The sequence below is a fragment of the Eurosta solidaginis genome, chromosome 1 (genome assembly GCF_040869045.1).
Source record: "Eurosta solidaginis isolate ZX-2024a chromosome 1, ASM4086904v1, whole genome shotgun sequence".
Taxonomy (NCBI): Eukaryota; Metazoa; Arthropoda; class Insecta; order Diptera; family Tephritidae; genus Eurosta; species Eurosta solidaginis.
Window position 1 is genome coordinate 52,389,390 of NC_090319.1, and position 26,441 is coordinate 52,415,830.

Below are 26,441 nucleotides of genomic sequence, written 5' to 3' on the forward strand. Positions count from 1 at the left end.
ATTAAGTGAAATAGTAGCTACATTTCCTTATTGCTATAGATATCCTTCTTGACATAGACGATATTTAAGCTAAGCTTTGTCGTAAAAATTGAGCTGATCAGTAACTTAAACAAATTTGAACTCTTAGCTTTGTGAGGTGAAAAATCGTCCACCTTAAATTGGTTACATTGAACGCATTTTTTATCATGCTTGTGTGAACCACATATTTTCGCATATCACTGCAACTTCATTTCCATGTTGCTATAAATTAATTGAATACTCAATACAGGATATAAGCTTTTATATTTTTTTAAGAATATACAAAATTTATGAAAATATAAGCGAAGGCAACTCACATTTTTCACGAGTGTTAAATCAACAGTAATAGAATTTACAGTCGAAAATTCAATTTATAGTCTATTGTTTTTATTTTGTTGTTGCCTAGTTCGTTTCAAATATATGATGATTGTGCGTATGTGTGTACGTATGTCTAGCATATGGCCAAATTTCCATTTTTCGATATTTGTATTTTGCTTATAACATGGAAATCATTTATTAAAAAATCATAAAGCAAACCAACACATATGCAAACTTACACACGCACACACACATAGAGCTGTGTGCATGGGTTTGTGTGTTGGTTATAAATGGATTTGCGCCTTTTTCTATATTTCCTCACACGCCTTACTGCTAACTGGTCGTTAACGCCATCACCAGCAAAATTTTTAACTTTTTCAAAAGTCTCACTTCCCGCAACATAAACGAAAAATTTTGTTTTTTTTTTTGTTTTTTTTTTGGATATGCACACCAATGCACCTGTGAGTAAAAAAGTGGTAGCATAAACTTTATACAGATTTATTTTAAATTATTTAATTCTTTTATTTTCGTTTATTTAAAAAATAAAACTAAAAAACTGTGTAATGAAAAATATGTTATTAAAAACGTCCTACAATTTGAGAAATATTTCAAACTTTTCAAGAAAATTTAAAAAAAAAAATTTTTTTTTGGGTTTTGGGAATTTTTTTTATTTCCCATTTTTGAGTTTTGAAGCCTCTTAAACTATACGAGGAGTTGAAAATAAATTGTTTTCGAAGAGTGTTTACAAATTTCTTTAAAGAATTCACTATAAAATATTAATTTATATTTTAATTTTATTTTTATATTTTTAAATGTCGCAATGAAAAAATATGTTATTAAAAACATCCTATAATTTGAGAAATATTTCAAACTTTTCAAAAAAATGTCCAAAAAATTTTTTTTTTCTGGATTTTGGGATTTTTTTTTACTTTCCATTTTTGATGTTTAAAGTCTTTAAAACTTCGCAAAGACCTAAACATTTTTTTGAAGTTTGTTTACAAGTTTCTTTAAAAAATTCCTGTAAAATATTAACTTATATTATCATTTTATTTTTATATTTTCTATTTATTTTTATTTTATCAAAATTTTAGAAACTTCAAAGTGATACCTTGTACTTAACGTTTAAATAAAGGTTTTAAAATTTCGCTAACGATTTTTACAAGTTTCTCGATTTTTGAATTCTTTCGAAATCGCTTTTGAAATATATTAAAGAGCGCTCTTAAAAATATTTGAACTATATGACTAATCGAGTATTCGATTATTCGACTAAAAGTTTTTGTTCGTTTATTAATCGAATATAACTATTTGATTAGTTGATTTATTTAGAATATTCGAATAACTGAACGAAAAATCATCCCGAAAAGAACCAAGCACAGAACTCGAAGTTATCCTCAATTACTACCGAATGATTTGGAAATGACCCTGGAAGTGTGCAAGATGATCACGAAATGACCACAAATTGACCGCAAAATTTCCACGGAAGAGCCCCGAAATACCCTCCAAAAGCATCCCGAAGTTACCCCGAAGGGATCAGTAAATGGCATCGAAAGACTCCTGAAATAGAGAAAAGATCATTAGGAAATAACTACAAATTTATCTCGAAATTGCCCCGAGAGACCCACGAAATAGCTTCAAAATAATCCTTAAATGGCCTCAAGATAATCACGAAAAGACCTCGAAATAGTCTCCAAACCATCCTGAAATTACCCTAAAATTTACCTCCAAATTGCACTGGAAGAACCATGAAATAGTCATCAAATGATCTAGATAGTCTTACAGCCGAATGGTCTCAAAGCCCATCATTCACTCACAACGAAATACTCCCTAAAACTTTCCGGTTGTAACAAAAATTATCTCAAAATGACCAGGAAAGCAATACCCTACTTACAATATCGTTCGCAGTTATGATTTTGCTATTTTTTGCGCTCAAAAATACGTCATAACACCTCCAGAGTACTACTATCACTTTTTACGTCTTATCTATTCATATTCTGAGCCGGAGCCGGAGCAGTAGCAGAGCATACATCTTGTAGGAAATACAAACGTTTTTTTTTAATGAAAATATTAGGTTTTTACGCTTAAAGTTTACCCATGTATATTAATTTTCTAATAATCATTCAGCAGCGATTATTCGAATGCCAGATAACGAGCAATTATTCAAATAATCGACGATGTACGATCATTCAGTTTTACCTAGTCGAATTCTGAAACTCGAATTTTAGAGTATTCGAATATTTTGGAATTCGATTAATCGAATATCATGAGTTTTAGTATTAACATAGTTTTCGTAATATAATTTAAAATTTTTATACTTTTCAAATCATTAACAATAAAAAAAGACAAAGTGGATAATTGATGTATATTCGAATAATAAGTGTATTTCGAAGACCAACCGGCTTGCGCTAAAACGAAAAATTACTCTGAAGGCGCCACAAGACCGGTTTCGGTTCGTCTCCAAAACAAATTTGGCAATGGATGACAGAAAATAGTTATAATATATGTACATTGTACATCAATCTAGTAAAATGTGTTAATAATTTTCGCTGCTATTTTTGTGCTCACAACTGTGTGTATGTACATGTTACTATTTCATGCCATTTTTCTACGCAATTTTTTGTTGACGTTAAATGAAAAATGAAACATTTTAAAAACGTGCTTCAACTGAAATAACACAAAATTCTTTCCACAAAATTTCTAAATTTTTATTGTTGCAGTTTTGTTTTTGTTGAACAACTAAATTTTTTAAAAGGACAGAACATTTCAATTTTACCACTTGAATTTTAATGACTGAGGAAAACAAAAAAGTTATCATTTCATACACTTATATGATGTCCACATCAACTAAGGACTTCGATAGAAGTGTAATCACTTCTTTGGGGGAATAAAAATGAGGCATCATTCTCATGGGATAGGTTAGGTTAGGTTAAACTGGTCGGTCCATGAGGACCTCACATAGACTGGTAGAGTCCGTAGTGTTACCAGAAGTTTGTTTTAACGACCAAACTGAAAAAAACCTATCAAAAACCAGGACCTATGTTATAAAATAACTCCGTCCTCTTGGCAAATACTAGAAGCTTCCTAGGACTTAAGCCACTTGCTGCTTCTAGATCTGACAGCTGTATCACACCTAATAGCTGGAGTCTTAGCCTGGCAAATGCAGGCCACGAGCACAGAACGTGCTGATACTTTCCTCATCCAGCCCGCACTTCCTACATCTTCTGTCACTGACCAAGCCTAATTTAAAGGCAATGGGCACCGGAAGGCAGTGTCCAGTCAGAATACCCGTCATGAGTCTACAGTCCTCTCTTTTTAATGATAGAAGCAACTTTGTTAGTCGAAGGTTGTAAGATCTGCACATAATTTTCGACAATTTACAGCCCCGCGCTTGAACCCACGCCTTTCCTGCTTGGTCCATCATGTGCACCGCTTGCCTTCGCTTAATTTCGCCCAGTCTAATTGGGACGTCTACGGAGCAATCTGCAAGGGATACGCTCTTTTTAGCTAGTTCATCCGCTTTTTCATTCCCAACTATTCCCATATGACCTATATAGATGTATGCTTCTCCCCGTCCCGATTCTCTCCGGGGACTGCTCACACTCTAACACGCATTTAGATGCTGTGGTATGCGAGATTATTGCCTTAATTGCTGCTTGACTGTTAATATAAAAATTAACACGATTGCAGCTTGGGCTATTTTCTTCCAGGGTTTCTAGTGCTTTGGTTACGGTTACTATTTCTGCTTGGAAAACGCTACAGTAATCCGGCAGCCTGTAGGATCTGTTTATTTCCTGATCGGCACAGTATACCGCAGACCCTACTCTTTCCACTACTTTGGAACCATCTGTGTACACATGTATCGCGCCGTCCGCCATTTGAGCACCCTCGCGCCAACCATCCTCTACTGTGGCCTTAAGATCGCCCTCGAAGCGGAAATAGGGAATCAGGTAGCCTGTTCGTCTTGTGATTGATGACGCTATACTACTATGGCCATATGGTCGGCGCTCAAGCTGCTCCGAGGCAGCGAGCCTGGTTGCAGTTGTTAACGCTATGTTCTTTGCTACCAGGTCTATAGGTGCAATGTGTAGAATGGCATACAATGCAGCTGTCGGGGATGTTTTCAGGGCTCCCGTAATGCTAAGCATTGATAGTCTGCATACCCCCTCCAATTTTTTGAGGTAGGTTGCTTTTTGTGTGGCTTTCCACCAAACAAGAACTCCATAGTATAGGATAGGGCTTACAATCGCTGTAAAAACCCAATGAGAAAGAGTGGGCGATAAGCCCCACGTACACCCCAGCATTCTTTTACATGCATAAAGTGCCGTTGAAGCCTTCTTCACCCTCTCCTCCACATTAAGCTTCCATGACAGCTTACTGTCTAGGATGATTCCTAGATACTTTGTGCAAGGTTTCTACAGTAGGGTCACTCCTCCTAACTTAGGCCTGATCCAATTTGGGACCTTGTACCTCTTTGTGAACAAGACCATATCTGTCTTAATCGCGCTGACTTTCAACCCGACATTTGATGCCCAGGTATGTATATCCCGAAGCGCCCGCTCCATCAAAGATCTAATCGTTGGAAGGCACTTTCCACTTATGACAATTGCAACGTCATCCGCAAAAACCGTAAGTTTTACGGGTCCCTCATCAAATCGCCTGACCAGTTGGTTTGACCAGTGTCCACAGCAGAGGTGATAGCACCCCTCCCTGCGGGGTTATTACCCCCAGACCAGGGGTTTCTGAGGGAACCCGCGATTTAGAAGTACTAAGACATTTTTTTTAATTCAGGAGAGTCTTTAGTTGTTCCATGTGCAATTCTTAACCCGAATTTCAAAAGCAATGAATATCTGCCTTTTGTTTTAATATTATAGTGAAGTGTGAAAAATAAAAATCTATATATATAAAAGGAAAGGCTAAAATGTGTCTTAGTTAGTCGCCGGTGTTTGAAGAGATGCGTAGGTCGATTTTGTTCAAACGTGGACCCGGGTACCCCTAGAATGTGTTTATATAATATGGATATCAAATGAAAGCTGTTGATGAGAGCTCTAAAGTAATTTTCATTGTGATATTCGATTTAGTCGCATCAACCCGGCAAAACTGATAAATATTCATGCGAAGCCGAAAGAGAGACATGAATTAATAATACCCCCATACCTATTTACATACGTCCTATTCGATTTGCCTGAAATTTGGTATATTAATTTGCCTATATTAGTATCTACGATCCTTTTTCCGGGAAGTAGACCAGAGACGGACTAAGACTGGGATTCAGACTAGGACTGGGACTGAGACTCGGAGTGGACTGGGACTGGGAGTGGAACAAAATACATACCACCCTCTGGGACAGGCTATAAGGGATGAAGAAGAATGAGAAGAACGTGAGAGAAGAGAAAAGAGAGAAGGACAAGGAGACTGAGAAAGAAATAGAATGAGACGAATATGGAGGTAGATGAAGCGAAAAAGACGGAGGGAGGAGTGAATAAAAGGATCAGGAAAAAGAGAGGAAGAGTGGGGGAGGGCAGAGTTCGACGGAAAGGCTTATTAAAATGTATACAGATAGGCCAAATTTAGGACAGAGCAACGTCTGCCGGGTCTGCTAGTTTTTAATAAATTTCAATAGAATTTTACGCAATACTTTTAGTATGTAAGTCAAGTTCACTCGTATCGAGTCATCGAGTAAAAGAAGCAAAATTAATTTTATATGAAATTATGTATACGAGCTCTTCTCTGAAATCAATATCAGCTAACCAAAATAAATTCAATATATTTTCACATAAAATGAAAAGTATTACGAAGCATGGCTAAGCATAAATATATGTGCATATATATGAACATATTTACTTTTATCTTCTCTAAAATTATTTATATAAAATGTAGTATTATTTTGCAAGTAATATACTACATTAGACTGGGGTGAAAAAAAGTAAAAAAAAAAATCTGGTCAAAATTGTACGTTTATGTTGAGGGGCCTGGAAAGTTTTTATTGTGAGCTTCACACTGTGTTACTTACATATGCGCTTTCATAATTGGCGCTAAACCGTTAAACGATTACGGCCGTCCAACAAGGGGTGCCAGTCGCTTCTTCGCTGAGCTTACTGGCGCCAACCAAGAGAATCCAAATCGTTAACCACCTGGTCCTTGCAGCGAAGTGGAACCCGACCTATTCCTCTGCTTCTATAGGCGAACTCTATTAAAAATACTATTCAGGGCCCAGCCAGCGTAGCCGCTGCTTTTAGCTCGCTGGAATATGTTGATGTCTGCATAAAGCTCGTACAGCTCATCATTGAATCTTCTTCGGTAATCGCCGTTGGCTGCTAACAGCGGCGTGGCTGCCAAGGCACAAGCACTTAGTTTTGTCGTCATTTACCATCAAGCCCATCTTTTCCGCTTCCTTTTCCAGTTTAGTTTAGGTTAGAATCAAGTGGCGGCAATTTTGAGGACCTGATAAAGGCAACCAGGTCCTTCACGTCATGGTCCACAACCTGGCTTAGAATATTAAGAAATATAGCAGCCAGGAAGCGCTTCCGCGCATCATTTAGTGCCGGGCAGTTGCAGATTAAGTGAACCACCGTTTCCTCATCTTCAATCTCTACCTACATGGAAATGCCTCGCTAGCACCCCTTGTAGTGTGGAAATTGTGTTCCTACTTAGGTTGTACACGTGACGGAATCTTTTAAGATTCAATTTTTGGTCAAAGTTTCCCTGGATATCCGACACCCCGGTATTTGTATCCATCTTTCGTCGACTTGACGGTGGATGCGCTCTTTTAGCATTAGCTTGCATATGGCAAAGGGCATACTTAAGCATTCTTGCCCTGGTTGTACACTGCTTAGCGAGTTCTTCTGCTATGCAGTTTCCCTGGTTCTTGCCCTGGTTGTACACTGCTTAGCGAGTTCTTCTGCAATGCAGTTACCCTCGATGTCCCTATATTCCGGGATCCTGAAGAGTTCAGCAACAGTTCAAAAATAGTTCATTTGAACGAGAAGGAGCCAAGAAATTTGATAGCAGCCTGGCTATCGCTGAAAACATAGATTTCTTTGCTGACTTTGTGTGTACGTATACTAACTGTAGTTTCAATGATTGCTGAAACTTCTACCTGAAAGATGTTATAGTGAACGTGTAGTCTCATGGAGAGTAGGAGATCAAGATCGCTTTAGTAGACTTCACTTCCAACTCTACCGTTTAGCTTAGAGCCGTCCGTGTATATGAAAATGCTGCCGTCAATCGCAAGGCGCCTATCGGACTCCTTTTTTTTGTTTAGAGTAAGCAGAAATTACGGTACGGGTGTGCGAACCGATGATATCAATGTCGTCAGCATACGCTAGTGATTGCATGCCTTTATAGAATACTGTTCCAGAGCGTTTAAGTTCCGTTGGTTTCCGTCTAATATTCCAAACTATAAAATTATTGACTGCAGCATTTTAAAGGACACAAGAAAAAAAGAATATAGAACTCCTCAAAACCAAGACATATACATACTAAAATTAATTTATTTACTCTAAAAAGGAAACTAAGGAGGTAAAGCAAGAGGTACAATAAGATTGCTTGCAAAAGAACTGATAAGCAAGTCGAGGTTCATAAGTCTCAAAAGTGCCTTGCCTGATTACTGAGAAATTTTAAATGCTTCTCCAAGGTCCTCTCAATATAAGCTTGAAACACTCTGGACACATTCGGTCTACATATTTGAGTTTAGTACGGGCCGGCCAATTCACCCTAGGGGGGTTTTATGCCATTTTTTTTATTTCGTATGGAAACGGACGTTGTCTGTACATATTATAAATTGTGCATTCATGCATGTATATGAAAGATTTATTTATACATATGTGTGCATATATTTGATTTATTACTTTCTTGCATTGGCTGAGAAATCATGCAATTTTCCATTTTCCGTAAAGGAAACTCGCATTCTAAAGCAATTTCATTCATGTATTGAGTGCAGATTTAAATGGACAATAAAGTGCAAAGATGTAGATAAAGAAAATTGGCATAACACACATTTATCACATATACAAACATACATAGGGCATAGCTGTGGATGGACTAACGTATGAATGAATGTCGAGAGATTGTTGTATGTGTGAATAGGGCCAATGTAAGAAAATTCTATAACTCGAACCAAAAAGGCATCCATGATTTTATAAAAAATATGAAATGTGCAAAAAAGAAAAATATTATACGAATGAGAAGTAACAACAAATCTGTATAGTCGGCTATACAAGATTGTATTTTGAGTGAATCTTGAATGTTTCATTCATGGGTTGGTTAATACTTATTTGTGGAGCAATCTGTACTTCGTAGCTTGTGTTGGGCAGATTTATATGAAAATGCTATCAAATTTCCGATCACCAGTTGAGGTTAGGTTGAACTGGCAGGTCTATGAGGATCTCACATAGACTTAATGAGTCCATGGTATTACCAAAAGTTTGTTTTAACGATCAAACTGAAAACCCTCTCAAAAACCAGGATCTATGTTATAAACTATCACTACTATCACTACTATTATATGGAGTCTTAGTCTGGCAAGCACAGTACATGAGCACAAAACGTGCTCGATTGTATCCTACTCCAACTCGCACTTCCTACATCTGCTATCACTGGCCAAGCCTAATTTAAAAGCATATGACGCCAGAAGGCAGTGTCCAGTCGGAACACCCATCAGTAGTCTACAGTCCTCTCTTTTTAATGATAGGAGCACCTTTGTTAATCTAAGATTGTAAGATCTACCCATGATCTTCAACACTGCATCCCCGCGCTTGCGTTCACGTCTTTCCCGCTTGGTCGATCATGCGCACTTCTCGCCTTCTTTTAATCTCACCCAATATAACAGGGAGGTCCAGGCAACAAGCTTCGATAGATGCGTCCTTTTTAGACCAGTTTATCCGCTATTTCACTCTCATCTACTTCCCAAGATTCTGTAGTCAAGCGAAAATCATCAATTATACATATAAGATAATACGCTGCCTTGAAGCTTGTGTATCCGAACAAGACTGTCTGTTGTCTAGTCACGTTTCAATGCTTCACAGATTCCCGAGCGCGCACATAAATAGAAAAAAGCCAAACCAATACAAATAGGATTAGACAAAATGTCATAATCTGTTTGATTGCCGGGTAGCTAATATGGCACCCAACAATGGACAATGGAGTTTCCTTCATTCTTATACCACGGTTATGTGCGCTCAAAATGTGAGTCAAATCAAATTGTTAATAAAAATGTAGAGTGAAATGCTATTGAGACTCTGAGTTCAACTATAGTGCCTCCGAAGGTGGTTTGTGAGTACCTCACCTCGCTTGCGTTTGCTTCGAGCTATTTTATGAATAAGATTATCTGGGTATCGGACCCAAGTCCTATTTCGGTCAACTTTCAAGCGGATCTCTTAGCCTACATCGGTACAACTGAACCTGATAAAGATCACTGCAGGGATTTTGGGATTACGTTGGCCAGCTGTCGTATGCTTCCACATAGATGGGCCTCGATTCAGCTCAGCAAGCTTTGGGCAGATCCCTCTTGCCGGAAGTGGATGGCAGGATGTGTGCCGAAATAGTTGAGTTCAAAAAGGCTCATCTATCAATGGTAATGGATATTATGAATGGGAAAGATAATTATTCAGCTCAATTCATGACAGGTATGAAGTCTTCGGCACACAGTCCCGAGCTCCGTTCCAGGACTTCAAAACTCAGGTGATGATGCAACCAGGCCACAGAAGCATGTTAAGTGCTCAGAAAAAAGTTGGACTGGTATGTCAGATGATTATTTCAGGAAAGGAAGGAACCGGGAAGAGGTTTAGGCCGAGCTTCCCTTCTCTTCCAATTTACGTCGTGTTCCTTTTAAATTTTTCCTACAAATTTGCGGGATGGGACCAACTTGGTTTATGCCGAATTAGAACGGCATCTGCAAAGTAGATGAGTTTTCACTGACAGCTTTTCATGACAGAAATACACTGGGAGTGCTTGCCAAATACTGCCGAGCGCCGATCCTGCTCAGACAAATTTTCTTCTAATTTCGGCATTAAAAAATGTTCTTTTTTCGATGTTACTATTAAAACCTCCACTGACGCACTCTCAAAACAGCAAATTCTGCATGACTGTTATTACTTATATAAGTCACTTAAAATATTAATCTAACTGAACTACAATTTTTTTCTGACCAAATAGATTAAAATGTTCTGCATCTACTCTAAGTATTCAGTTTTGCTTTACAGCCTTTACTCTTTTTCAGTTTTTTGATGATTATTTTACATTTTATACTACTTACAAATATACGTACGACCCAAAAAACATTTTTGTCAATTCTCAGTTTGAGATACATTTGAGAATCAGTTAATTTCTCACATTTCAAACGTTAATTTTGAAATGCATTTAAAGTAACCGTTAAAAAAGTATTAACATTATTATTAACGAAAATATGCCATGATATCGATGGTTTTCAACCAGAATGGAACGAAATGCAAGTATATCTCAAACCATTCTCAAGTTGAAGAACAACGTTAAGGAAAAAGTTGAGAGAATATTTAGTTTCAAATGATTAATAATGCTGAATATCAAACTGAGAATTAATGTTTTCTCAAACATTTGAGAGAAAACAATTTTCAAGTATCTCTCAAATTATTTTCAAGTTAAAGATCGACGTTTGAGAAAAAGTTGAGAAAATATTTTGTTTCAAATGATAAATAATATTGAATATCAAACTGAGAATAAATGTTTTTCTCAAACATTTGAGATTTTTGTTTTCAGATTTTTGTTTCAGTGGGTACTATATTATTTGTGTTTGTGTTTGTGTGCATATTACATACTCGCATACACTTTTTTTTATCAGAAAAACTTTTAACTCAAACTTTTAAATGGATTTTAAATTATGTCGGTATTTTAATTGGATGCGCACTTCAAGTGGAAATTGGTAGCACCACAGCGCTCCTCCTCTCACAAACAAATGCCTACATCTAATAGAGTCAAGTCATTTTTGTTTACACTAAATGCCACTTTTTTGCCTTGAGCTGATGTTTGTGAGTATGAAATGTATATCAGGGTATGTGTGTGTGTGTGTGGTAGTGTGAGATGGTAATAGCAGGCGCATGAGTCATGTGATTGGCTCCAGCTCCGAATAAGGGCAGTGGTTTGTTTTTATACAAACTTTTTGTGGACAGCCAGAAAACAGTAAAAAAAAACACTAAAAATGTAGCACTCAAGTACTTACATACTTACGAGTATATATGTATGTACATACAAAAGTCAAGGACTTATTCTTTTTAAAAAGCTTTTATCTCGCCGATGCAACTATTCTCATTTGCGTACTCAATGAGTTTGTGCAACTGACAACAATAGCAATTCATTTCAATAAGTCTCGCCTTACTCGATCTGACACTTGACATAATTTCTGATAGCTTGAATTTTGCAAAAAGTTTTTAAAAACAAATAAGAAGTAATAAAAGCAAGTTGACGGAAAGAGAGGAAGAATTCAAAAGTTTGTTTTTTAGTCTTGTTTTACTAGAGCATGCGTAAGGCAAATATTATTGTGAGGGTTTTAAAAATCATAATAGTATTCAGTGCTTATGAGGCTAGTAAAGTTAGAACTTGACGTCAACCAAGTGAATGATCACCCTTAGGTTAGGTTAGGTTAGGTTAGGTTGTGTTGCTCCGATAAGGGAATCTCACTTGGACAATATGCAGATCCGTTGTGATACCACATACAGTAAAATAACGGTAGCCTAGATATATGTAGCTACTTAAAGAATCGTTGGATAGCAGTTCCGAATGATACCGGTCTCAACCTTGGATAAATCTACGCCTAGTTCTGGCAAAAGCTGGGCAATCAAGCATAAATTGAATTGATGATTCCACCACATAATCCTCTATACAGCTGCAGCAGGATGGAGTTTCCAATATATTGAGACATACCGCATGGATACCCATGGGACAGTCCCTTTTCAAAACCCCAATGACCATTGATAGGTGAGCCTTAGTGAACCAAATTTTTTCAGCAAGCCTCCTGCCATCCACTTTCGGTCAGAAAGATCTCACCCTTACTTGGCTACCGATTCGCAGAGTCTTTATCTAAGATTTGTTTTAAATGGCGCTATATCTCAGTCGATGTCGATGTGATGATTGTCAAAACCTGCGATTTGCATGTATCCATAATTGAACCGACAGTTCGTTAGAATACCTCACTCTAAAACCATATAAAAGGCCAGGATTTTTGTTATAGAATATTCTTCTCCTCTTAGTAAACACAAGAAGCTATGTCGAATCCACCCTACTTTCTACATCAAGATCAGATAGCTGTTTTGTTCCATACAGTTCAAGCTTTAAATTCGCGAGCGCAGGACAAACACAGGACAGAATCTTGCAACAGCACTTAATCAGTTCGAAGCCGAGTAGTGGTCCCTGTTCTTTTATACACAGTAATTTGTTGCGAGTATTTGCGCCTGAATGAAAGTGGGCGAGGTCAAATTCAAAAGCTGACCGTGAATCGGGGAGCGGTGGACAGGTAACCAGTGCCAAAGCTACGACTGAAATCGGTGAATTTCGAATGGTGTTGTTGGCTGGTGCCAAAACGACAGATAGAATCAGTGCATAGTGAAACGATGGATACTGAGAATAAATTTATATATTTGGTGAATATATAATCTAGACAATTCGCTTATTACTAACTAACAGCGTATAGGTGGAATTGATAAACGCAGAACCAATAAGAGGTTTACTATAAGCAAAGTTATTGGTGGATGGTGAGAGAAGGACAGCATCAGACTTGGGTTGTGGTCTTTTCCGCATCGGTACCTACTCTGGATGGGGGTCTTAAATGTGCCCGCGAACTTGCTGTGTAGCGCTAACGTTTCAAGGGGCTGTCAGCGCAATTTATAGTCTATTCAACCCAATTGTCAACCTACCCATAGCGAATTATGTTCTTAAGCAGTTTAATGATGTCATATGAAAGATGGTCGCGCTTGTACGTTTATGGTCTTGTTACTGGAACATTTCGGATCCAAATCCGGCAAAACAGCATCAACATCGATAATCGATAATAACCACAAAACCTTCGAGAAGTGTCTTTATCGCTACAACAACAACAACGAAAACATGCTAAAACTTCAGTTTGTCGGCATCATTTTTTAAAAAAAATTTACTTTATATCCCTATACCCTTTTTTCTCCTACATATTCTCTCAATAGCTTTCTTTTTCCATTTTCCTTAATCGAAGCATGTATTTGCCCTGCATCTCCACCTTCTTCTTTCTTTCCAATAACATCCCTATTTCCCTATGTCCCCACATCTACCTGCAATATGCCTATCTTAACCTCTCACTATTTTCCTTTTTTTCACTCCCACTCTTCCTCTTTCTTTCTCTCATACATCTACCTCTTTAATGTTTATACAAATATTAAGTAAAGGACCTTGCTACCCAGTAAAAGGTGGTGTCCGCTCAACACTTGCTGAGCTTACTCGAGGCCCGTTAATGCAAGAGCAGACCACATGTAAAAGCGAAGTCCTGAAATCCCTACAGCCAACGGTTCAGTTTTACCGATGCGGGCTAACAGATCCGCTTGACAGTTGTCCGGAATATCTTCACGGCCCGGGACCCAGATAATCTTTGCCATAAGACAAATCGATGCCCTCAGTTACACAATGGTTGAACTCAAGGCCCTGATAGCCGTTTGTCTGTCAGAGAAGTTATTAAATTCCCTAATCATAGTATCACGGCGGCCACCGTGGTGTGATGGTAGCGTGCTCCGCCTACCACACCGTATGCCCTGGGTTCACACCCCGGGCAAATCAACATCAAAATTTTAGAAATAAGGTTTTTCAATTAGAAGAAAATTTTTCTAAGCGGGGTCACCCCTCGGCAGTGTTTGACAAGCGCTCCGGGTGTATTTTTGCCATGAAAAGCTCTCAGTGAAAACCCATCTGCCTTGCAGATGCCGTTCGGAGTCGGCATAAAACATGTAGGTCCCATCCGGCCAATTTGTAGGGAAAATCAAGAGGAGCACGATGCAAATTGGAAGAGAAGCTCGGCCTTAGATCTCTTCGGAGCTTATCGCGCCTTACATTTATTTATTTTTAATCATAGTATCACTGGATCACATTTCATCCACCACATTTTTAATTGCAACAGCTTCCGCTTGTATGACTCTGCGGTGATCAGCCAACTTAAACTTCCGGCTTACATTTGGCTCTTGACAAAATACCCCCCTCCCCCCCATCAACCTTTTCGTGCAACATTGAATCATCCCTGAATAAGTTAACTGCTCCCCTGCCCCAGATTAGTCCTCTTCCCCATTCCTCTCTCGGTTGACTGATTAGGGTGAAGGTTGCACAGACAGCAGTTATCGGCACACAATAGTCTGTCCTGACAAGGATAAAGTCGAATCTGGTAAGAAGCCTAGAGTGCCTTAAGTCAGAAAGCCCATAGCCTACATCACCAAGCTGTACTAAAGACCGGACCGCGGCCGTCTTTCACGAAATATATACTGTATGTATGTTCAGCATGGCATTCAGTGCCAAGATAAATGTTGCTTACCCCAGCAGGTTAGGGGGTCAGAATATTCCCGCGGTAGGTATGCGTGTCGTAAGAGGCGACTAAAATACCAGATTCAAGGGGCTGTGTAGCCAACCCTTCAGGTTGCCAGCGCAATATATAGCTTCTCCAAACCCAATTGTAAACCTCACCTATCCGCGGCGAATCCTGTTTCACTAACAGACGAGGCTCTGGTTCAAGCTGCTCATGGAACTTGGGGGTGGGGAGGGAGGGGATGACCTGAAGGTTTATTGTGGCCACATAAATCGTTCCATAGATGGTCGGCCTAGCACCTTAATGGTGCTGTGGTACCGGAGCGTACCGGATCTGTATCCGGCAAAGGACCATTATATCGATAACACTCCCAACCTTATCGCTACAACAACAACAACAATATAAGTGTTGCTCTCAGAGCGCCGCTAGTGGTGCTCGCCGTGTCCAGTGCGTTCCACAAGACCAGAACCCCGTAGGGCAGAATCAGTTTGACTACCATCTCATAAGGCCAGTGTTCTACTCTTGGTGAGAGCCCCATCTCTTGCCGAAAACCCCCTAGAGCATAACAAGGCAAGCGCAGCCTTTTTGGTCCTGTCTTCCACATTGGGTCTCCAGTACAAATTCTTGTATAAAATAAACCCAATTTGAAAGACCAAATGGTACCTTCCCAATAGAAGAAGTTCTGAAGGCAGACAACTTATATCTCCTTGCACAAAGAGCCAGTTCTCTCAGGTTGATCACATGATTCAGCCCACCTACCTACGGTGTCCAAGTAGCCCTGCAGTGTGCCCAGAAATTCTCCCCTAACTATAATAGCCAGATAATCTGCGTAGGCAACCACCCAACACACATTGGCATACAGCTCCAAAAGAAGATCGTTGACTACCACAACCCAGAGTAAAGGAGATAGAACACTCCCTTTGGCGTGCCCCTGCACACCTTCTTCTCGGTTATGGCCCATTCCCACTGTTCTGCAACAGTTCTGTTGCAGAAAAGTGTATTGGTGAATTCAACCAAATCCCCCTTGATTCCTAAACCAATCAGAGCTCTTTCGATGGCACCAGGTAAGACATTGTTAGATGTCTAGTAAGGCACCCAGGGCAAACTCTTTGTGTACGAAGGGCACCTTGGAGACAAATGGAGAGCCATTTACGTTGATCTACCTTTACAGTAGGCATGCTGCGAAGCCGACAGTAACTTCCGTGAAATCCTTTCCCGTAGGTACAGATCAATTGTTGTTGTTGTTGTTGTATTAACGATAAAGACACTCTCCGAATGCTTTGGGAGTGTTATCGATGTTGATGGTCTTTTGCCCGATATAGATCCAGAACAAAGCACCATTAAGGTACTGGTCCGACCATCCCGGGAACGATTTATATGATCACATTAAACCTTGTAGGCCAACTCGCCCTTCCCACCCCCTAGTTCCATGAGGAAGTTATCGTCGACAGAGCCTCGCCTGCTAAATATGTGTATGATATATCCATATTTGTAACAGGATTCCCCTCGCGTAGGTGAGGTTGACGATTGGGTTGGGGAAGCTTTGCAGCTATAAAGTTTTGTATTGCGTTTATCAACCCCTTGAATCCCTACAGATCAATCAAGCGCCCCAACGTTTTCAGAAGAAAGTTCGAGAGCCTAATTTGCCTGAATGATTCTGGATCAGTTGATACATAAGAGCACCTGCTGGGCTTTAGAATAAAGATAACCTTGACCGTACGTAAGGGGGACTCACTTTGTATTGCATTAAACTCCTCAATTGTTTGACTCAATCGTTAAAGCGATTCCCCTTTTATCTCAAGCTTCATGAGCGCTTGCTTAAGATCGGCTGTCTGATGCCTAGGATTTGCTCTCATCCAATTTAATATGGGCTCAGTAGCGACTAACTAAGAAATATCTGACCAAGCGGAGATGTGATTATCCTGCTTTAACTGTTGGCATTCGCAATGAATATGAAATTGTCCCCTTTTCAATTGCGCAAGCAAACATTTCTTCTACGCCTCACCTGACACCCTCCATAAACACTGCAAAAGCATAAAATTTATCTCACGGTACTGATCTTCAATAAACGTAAATTTGAGTTGGTTTTTAAATAAATATAAAAATATCATATCTGTGTGCAAACATATATAATGACAGCAACTAATAGTTAAAGCGTATAACTTATCTTAAGCCGCTGGCATGCGTCGTTTGGCTTGCGTAAATTAAAAATTATTACGATGCATACGCCGCGGCATCTCAGCTTTTCTTTTACTAGCGCAATTTCCAACTTACTTTTGTTTTATGCCCTTCTCGTAATTAAAGGCGAAAATTGCGGCAAATATTGACAGCATCATCAACTGGAGGCCACATGCATATTGCCAGTAGCCATGTCGTACGTAAAAAACAAAAAGTAAGGAAGTCTAAGTTCGGGTGAAACAAAACATTACATACCCAGCTGTACACTTGAAATGCTGTTGTTGTTTGTTTTGTGTGATTTATAGTGTTACAAGGCTGCGCAATAATATATATACATATGATTCTACTCTGAACTAATTTTTCTTCCATAAACATTGGGAAATGCATTGTAAGAAAGGGGTCCACTTTTCAAGATTTGAATGTTTTCCCATTTCTTGTTATAATGGCACAAAATACGATTAGTACGAAACTATTTTTCGCTCAGATTTAACTAACTTTTTTTTGCCTACGACCAATCACTAAAGTCATTTATATAAAAGTGTACCCAACTTTGTTACGATATGTAAATCTTTCTTCGAGTTATGGCTCCAGAAACATTGAAAATTGCTTAGACAAAAAAGGGGCGGCGCCACACCCATTTTCAAAAATTTGAGTGTTTTCCAATTTAATGTTATACTTCAATTTAGAAAGTAAAATTCTATTTATACAAAGCTCTTTTTCGCTAAGATTATTTTCGTCTACAACCCTTTTAAAAATCTTTTATATAAAAGTGGGCGTGGTCTTTAACCGATCTCGTCCATTTTTCCTAGAAATATTTCCTGCTATAGGGAAAATGTGTACACCCAATTTTATAACGTTCCGTTAATTTTTCTTCGAGTTATGGCTCCCGAAACATAGAAAATTGCTTAGTCATAAAAGGGGCGGTGCCACGCCCATTTTTTTAATTTTAAATATTGCCTATATAAATACATTTTTTTATAAATTCACTTGGGAAATGAAATACCATTGATATAAAGCAATTTTTTGCAAAGATTCAGCTTTTAAAAATCTTTTATATAAAAGTTTTTTTTTATAAAAGTGGGCGTGGTCCTTAACCGATTTCGTAATTTTTTTTTTTTCAAATTATTCCCTATAGTAAAGGCAACCTCTCTGACGATTTTTTATTTATGATTAGTAATATTTGTAAAATTGATTTTATCACAAGTGGGCGGTGCCACGCCCATTTTAAAAAATCTCAATATCAGTCCACATGCCAAATTTCAACATCCTAGGTGTATTATTCACTAAATAATCAGATTTCGCGTGTTTTCCAAAATGTTATATATATAAAGTGGGCGTGGTTATCATCCGATTTCGCTCATTTTCAATACCAATCTATTCTGGGTCCAGACAAGCTCGTGTGCCAAATTTGGTGAAGATATCTCAATATTTGCTCAAGTTATCGTGTTAACGGGCAGACGGACGAACGGACGGACATGGCTCAATCAAATTTTTTTTCGATACTGATGATTTTGATATATGGAGGTCTATATCTATCTCGATTCTTTTATACCTGTACAACCAACCGTTATCCAATCAAAGTTATAATACCCGGTGTACAACTACAGCTGGGTATAAAAACAACAACAAAGCAATCATTGTATGTATGTAGCTGCGGCAGTGGCTTTGTATATCCTTCACTGTGTAATGTTGCCAATGCATTGTTGTCATATTTTTCCGCTTTTTAGGCAGGCGTTGCTACCTGTTTTTGCATGCATGCAATTTGCAAATTGTTATTTTTGCTGCTGTTGCTAGCTACCCTTTCCCCTTCACATTTTCACTTTACCATTTTTTTACTTGCTCAAGGCTATTCACAGACATGTCTAGCAGCAGCTGTGTGGCAATTATAATTACAACAACTTTTAGTTGCAAGCTGTGTGCAATTTCGTACGAACGAACACCTTAAATGTACGCGCGCTGCTCCTACAGGCGTTGTACGCCTTGAAATATGCCACGCGAAAATTACTACATAATTTTGCAAAACATTTGCTTGTGTTGGTGTGTAAACGCGTTTATTTTCATGTGTGTATGTAGTTGGTTTTATGTCTGCTGTTTGCAATTTACTGCAATGGCAATAACATTTATCTGTTATACTACACACATTCATACGTGTCTATAACTTTGTTTGTAAGCGTGGCAGATGTTCACATGTTTTCACTTACATACTTACATAAGTACGCACTTGTGTGCAAATGAGTGCAATGAGCATGAAATTGCATTAACTTTTTTTTTTTTTTGAATATTTAAGTTGTTATTTTTTTGTATTGCTTGGCGTGTGTTCTATTTTTAATGAGTAAGGCACAATTAAAATCGCCTGCATTATGCAAAGGTAAATATGCCTACTTGAAGCTCAATTTTTGTCTGAAGAAAGCATAATGAATGCTCATAACTGTAAATTAATTCTTTTGTAGTTGTATGCATTCGTAACATTAATATCTTTGCAATAAATATAAATTTGCAATTTTAAGCAAAAACCTAGGTAAGCGTATAAGTACATACATATTGCAACGAATTTTGGGGAGTTCCTGATAATTTTCTAGGCCTCAGCTAACATACGAAGTGCTGAACTATCGAATTAAAAACTCCAATATTCAGCATTGCAAAACGGACTTTATTTGGACTACTTTGGGAGTAGCACTTCACAATCACAATTACAATTCACTAATAGCGTGTTTAAATCAAACTGATTCATTATCGCTTGCACCGCGCTACTTTTATACGGTCAGTTAGCCTCGTTCACCTATTTCTCCTAAAGTCTAGTATTTTCACGAACATGCATACTGGAACAATTGTATCTCATACTTGGTTATTTAGCAATATGCGTGTGCATGTGTGAGTAACAACTTCTGCTCTTAGCTGATGACTACATATGTGTATGTGAAATAATCTCTTTGCTTCAAGCTGATGGTTATGTGTGTGGAACGTTCTTCGTTGCCTTTTACATAATTGTGGCTGCTTGCTTTAATGCGTACATGTACATAAGTGTGGCTGCTTGCTGGTTTTGTTGTTGTGATTATTTACTCACGTCATTGTGATGCTAATATTCGCCACAATATATACTCGTACATATAAAAACTTTACGCTAAAGGCGATATGAGTTATCATTTTCAACTATGAACGCGTGCTCACGATAAACCAGCACCAATATATTGTCGGTCCCAACGAAGAATAATACGTTTCAGCTGATTTCCAAAAAACTCTTGGGGGGCATTCAACGACTCCTAAAAACTATCCCGACAGCAGCATTGCATACCATTCTATATATGCCGCTTGTAGGCATAATGGCCAAAAATATCTCGTTAGCAACTGCAACAAGGTTTAAGGTCTCTAATGGCAGCTTGCGTACAGGTCTTTGGTCATTGTAGTATAGCTCTATATAATATGGTCCCATGCGTGAACTTCGAAATAGATCTTAGGACCACAATTGAGCCGGAACGTGGCACAGAAGGTGATGCAGAAATGGCAGAACATATTATGCATACACGTGCATACACGATGGTTCAAAATTAGCGGAAGTGGTCGAGTCTGCTGTTTACTGTGTCGACCCAGAAAAAAGTACATTCCCCAGGCGGTCAGATTACTGCAGCGTCTTGCAGGCGGAAATTACAGCAGTGAAAAAAGCAGCAGAAATTCTGGAGGAAGCGTGCTTAAGTTGCAGTACCGTCAATATAAATTGACAGTCAGGCGGCCATTAAGGCAATAATTTCAAACAGTACTTCATAAAGAAGTGTTCTGGAATGCAAAGAAGCATTAGAGAAACTTCGTTCAGGCCGAACCGTACACCTATACTGGGTTTCCGGTCATAGAGGGATAGAAGGTAATGAATAAGCCGATGAGTTGGTAAAAGAGGGTGCATCACTCGCTAAAATGACGGTAGATGTCCCAATCCGTTTGGGAGAAATCAAAAGAGCACAGATTAAGTTAGGTTACGTGGTAGCTGCTCTGATAGGGGAAGCTCACTTGGACGACATGAAGGTCCGTTGTGATACCACGTACAATAAAATAATGACGACGTAGCTATAGCTTCTTAGAGAAGGAATTCCCCTTGGACAGTGCCCTGTCAAAATCCCAATGACAATTGATAGATGAGCATTTGTGAACGCAATTATTTCGGCAGACCTCCTACCATCCGCTCCCTGCCAAAAAGATCTTGCTGCCCTGCAGGAGGTTGTGTCCGCGCAACGCTTGCTGAGCTGACTCGAAGCCCATCTTTACAGGAACAAAACACAGGTAGAAAGCGGAGTCTCGAAATACCTACAGCCATCATCTCCGGTTCAGTTGTACTGATGCGGGCTAAGAGATCCGCTTTAGAGCAGCTCGGACACTCCCAGACCACCCTCGATCACACCATAGTTGAACTCATGGCCTTGATATCCTCTTGGCTATCAGAGTAGATGTTACATTTCGTAACCGTAACCCCCCTCAGTTACTTTTCCGTCCAACTTTGATCCATCCGTGAAGAAATTAACCGGTCCCCTGTCCCAGATGAGGAGACAGGATGGTGATCCATAAAGGAGGATGATCCATCGAGCAGAAAAGATATGTACAGTAGCGGGGGCTGCAAAAATTTTTAAGATCATGTTCCAGTTTGAGATGAGACTCACAAAGTGGCTCACATCTCTTAAGAGGGAATAGTTAAGGCTCACGATGAGGATAATAATTGGACAGTGCCTTCTGGCGTCACATTCCGTGTCCAGGCTCCGGCTTTTAGGGGTGGCAGAGCTGCCAGATCTCAATGCAGCGGTTAATCTAGGTGTTGAAAAGGTCTAGTATTTGACAAGTAGACGGAGTGATTTTATATATCACAAATCCTCGCACCTGATAGGGATACTTCCGTTTGGTCGTCTAACAAATTCTGGTTACACTATGGACACATTCACTTTACGTCAGGTCTTTATTGACCGGCCAGTTTAACCTTACCTAACAGAAATTTGATTCAATTCTAAATTTGGTACAAAAATAAATATTTTTGCTTCAATACATCTCAGTAAACAATATTTTTGGATTTATTATTGGAGAGATATGAGCAAATTTGTAACTCTAACGTGGTAAAATTTGCCCATGATCTTAGAAATTTTGTAGCCCCTCGTTTCTCTCCTCGCTTTGTTTGTTAACAGATCATATGCTCCTTTTGATTTCTCCCAAACTAATTTGGAGATCTACCCCCTCGATTCAACGAGTACTGCATCCTCTTTTGCCTACTTATCAGCCTTTTCATTACCTTCTAACATTTTATGTCCGTAAAACCAGTACAAATGTATGGTCGGGCCTGATCGAAGTCTCATAATGCCTCTTTGCATTCCTGGACATGGCTTAATGATGTACCCTGTGATATTATTGCCTTAATTACTGCCTGACTATCAATTAATATGTTCACGCGACTGCCGCTTAAACACGCTTTATTAAGAAATTCAGGTGCTTTTTGATGGCTACAATTTCCACCTGAAAGACACAGCAGTAATTTGGCAGCCTTCGGGTTCAACTTATTTCTGGAACGCTATAGGAAACAGCAGACCCGAACCCTCTTCTTAATTTGGTAAGATATACATCTGTATATTATCGTCTGCCACTTCCGCACTCCTGCGCCAACCCTACGGCTCTATTGTGGCCCCAAGATCTTATTCAACACTCAATCGCGCGATTGTGTAGTCTGTTCGCCGTATATTTAATGGAGCTATACTTCTGTCGCCATGCGGCCTGCAGTCAAGCTGCCCCGAGGTCTTTGGCCTAGTTGCAGTTGTCAACGCTCTATTTCTGCCCATTAATGGCTTGCAATACTGCTATCGAGGTAGTTTTTAGGGCTCTCGTTGTGCAAATATTGATAATCTGCATACCTTCTTAAAGTTTTTTGATAAACGCACTTTTTTGTGTGGCTGTATACCAAACTAGGCCCCCATAGTAAAGTGTGGGCTTAACAATCGCTGCAAATACCCAATGTGAAAGTTTGTGTGATAGGCTCACTTGTATCTTAGTACTCTATTGCATGCATACAGCGCGACGGAGGCTATATTCGCTTTATTTTCCTCATGGATTTTCTATGCCAGCTTACTATATTGCTTAATTCCTAGACATTTCTTGGTGTATTTTTCTTTCAGGGTTACCCCCCAAATCTTGGGCGCAGTCAATTAGCCTTATATATCCTAGTAAATAATACTAGATCGGTTTTTGCCGCGTTACCTGTTGACTCGACGTCAGATGCCTAAGCATGTACATCCTGCAGCGCCTGATCCATCAGGAAGCTGATTGTTGGTATTCATCAACCGCCTATTATGACTGAAACGTCATATACAAACGCCGTGAAATTTACTGGTCTTCTGTCGAACCGCCTAAGTAATTAGTTGATGGTCAGCGTCCACAGCAACGATTTCGTGTCCTCGTATAGACCCCATTGCGGCATCATCAATGTAATTTTTCGTTCTCGAACGAAACACCGAAACCGGTTTGTTCCCAAACCTAATTTGACAGGGAATGGTGGAAAATCGTTCTAGTATACATCGAAAAAAAAAAGCTGAAATTGTTACAGACTATCTTCTTGGATTTCCTGAACAATATTTTAAACACACCAAAAGTAACAAACCACACAATTTTTTTTTGACCCACCCTAATGTATTAACATTAATAGTTATGCCAAAGTTTTTAAATTTTCAATGCACCACCTTCAACACATTTCATCTTTCTCTTTGTTTTTCTCATTCCAGCTCAAACAGTAAATTAAATGCGGATATGCATGAAGAAAGTTGTGAACTAGAAAGAACTTCTTCTGAACAAGGGGAGGAAGATACAAGCCCATATATGCGCACACATACCTTTTATCAGCAACCGTTAACACAGCAACAACATATACAAATGGCGCGTTCGGCATCAGCGACATACGTGTCATCAATGTCACCGTCAACAACACCGCCACCACCACTACTACAACAACAAACACAACAATACCAGCTCACAACAATACCAACAGAACTGCTGAACTCAAACTCAGCAGAGGAATTGACAGCATACCAACAACAAAAACAATACACACACTATCAGCAACAACAACAATTTCAACTAGAACGAATGACTTCCGCTACCGTTATTAGTAGCAACATTAACCCCTCAACCACCGCCAGCCGCTCGAATGACACATCTCGTAAACGACAACAACAAAAGTTACGAAGATTACGCGAATTGCATTCGCTTGCCTTGGAAGGTGGTGATACAGCACGAGGTTATTGCTCTTGTGATGAGCAATGGACATCATCATCACCACCCACATCTGCATCGCCGACACTATCGAGCAACAACGAAGGACATGACAAGACATCCGATGGAAGCGAAAGCAATGAAATAACAACAACAACAACTGTGACTAAAGCAAAATCTGCAATGGCTGCCGAAAGGATGGCAGGAAGCGCATACAACCAAATAAGCGTGAAAACCGAAACGGACCGTTTGGCCGTCGGCAATAATGATGACGATAATAATAGGCGAACGAAGCAACAACTAAAATACAATAACAATAGCAACAACAGCTGTAGTGGCAACATGTGGAAGGGAGCGCGCGCAAATGAGGTTGCTAAAGCAGCAACAGCTGTAGTGGCAGCGAGAGCAATTGGCACAACATCAACCGCAGCGATGCCGACAGCGGGTAATGCGGTGAATGGTGGTGTGCGTAAACCAGTGCCAGCAGCGCGCCTTAAGCAACAGCATCATGTGCGCTTTTCGGATGAAAAGAATTTCTCCGATTAGTTTGGTATGATGTGCGAAAAAAAGCGAAAAATTAAAAGCAGGTTAAAAGTAGAACACAAAAAATAAACAAAAAAATGTAACCTTATAAAAAGCAGAGCAACAAAATTAGGAAAAAGATAAAAAAGTTGTAGAGATAAAAGAGCAACAAAAAATTAGCAAGAATTCAGCCAATTATTCGGCTTCATTAAAAATTTTACGAATTTTTTTTTTTTTTTTTTATTCTTCTAGAATATAAGCGAGAATTTAGAGAATCGAGTAATCAACACCATAGCTGTTCGCGAGATTCTCGAATCTCGAAATGTTCGTAAAATTTTTGAGCTCCTCGACATTCAATTTTGTAGCTGGATTGCTAAAGGTATATCTAGAGATAACGATTACGTCTCGTATATAAGCGAGAATTTCGAGACTCAAAAATCGCAAACTGGATTTCTCCCGAGATTCTCGGATATCAAAATTCTTGTAAAACTCCCGAGCTTCTCGACATTCCATTAGGTGGCGGATTTGCCAGTATTATATGAAGATATACCGATTCCTTCTCGAACTCAAGCGAGAATTTCGAGACTCCAGAAATCGCAAACAAGGCTTTTCCCGAGATTCTCGAATCTAAAAATACTCTTAAAACTCTCAAACTTCTCGACATTCCATTAGGTTGCTGATTAGCCAGTATTATATAAAGATATAACGTTTTGTTCTCGAACTCAAGCGAGAATTTCAGGACTCGAGAAATCGCAAACTGGGCTTCTCCCGAGATTCTCGGATATCAAAATACTAGTAATACTCCCGAGCTTCTTGACATTTCATTAGGTTGCTGATTTGCCAGTATTATATGAAGAAATAACGATACCTTCTCGAACTCAAGCGAGAATTTCGAGACGCGAGAAGTCGCAAACTAGGCTTCTCCCGAGATTTTCGAATCTCAAAATACTCGTAAAACTCTCAAGCTTCTCGACATTTCATTAGGTTACTGTTTTGGCAGTATTATATATATATATAACGAATTCATCTCGTATACAAGCTAGAATTTCGGGACTCGAGGTGTCGGGAACTTGCCTTCTCTCGAAATTTTCGAATCTCAAAACACTCGTTTCAGTTGCTGCTTTGCCTGTATTATATGTAGAGATACTTACTTCTTCTCGAACAAAAGCGATAATTTCGAGACTCGAGAAAGCGAAAACTTGACATCTCATGAGAAACTCGAATCTCGAAATAATAGTAAATCTTTGATCTTCTCTTCATTTAATGTAGTCATCGCATTTCCAGTATTATATTTATCCCTTACGGTTTCTTCAAAAATGCAATCGGTAATTTCGAGACTCGAGAAGTAGAGATCCTCAAATTTCGAAATATTCGTAAGGCTCGTAAGCTTCTCGACATTCATTTTAGCCGCTTCATTACCAGTAGTATAAGTAGAGCTTACACGCTTCAATTACGCGATTAGAGAAGTTGAGAACTCGGCATATTACGATATTCTCGTATATTGAAATGCTGGGAACGTTTGCGAGCTTCTCAGCATTCAATTTAGTTTTTGTAACGCCAGTATTATAAGTAAAGCTTACAATTTCTTCTCGAATTAAGCGAAATTTTCGAGAACAAATCATAAGCTCTATAATATATTGCCACTATATCAATAAAATTAAATATGTAGAAACTAGCGAGCCTT

General features: G+C 39.0%; 1 protein-coding gene across 2 annotated transcripts in view; it reads left to right on the top strand.

Moving 5' to 3' along the window:
* The window catches only part of Nlg4 (Neuroligin 4), a 735,191-nt gene extending 711,280 nt beyond the window's left edge, over positions 1-23,911 (top strand). For both annotated transcript variants that reach the window (XM_067789474.1, XM_067789484.1), the window contains exon 13: positions 23,749-23,911. The gene's annotated coding sequence lies outside the window, so the exon portion shown is untranslated. The remainder of the gene's footprint in view (positions 1-23,748) is intronic.
* The last annotated feature ends 2,530 nt before the right edge of the window (positions 23,912-26,441 follow it).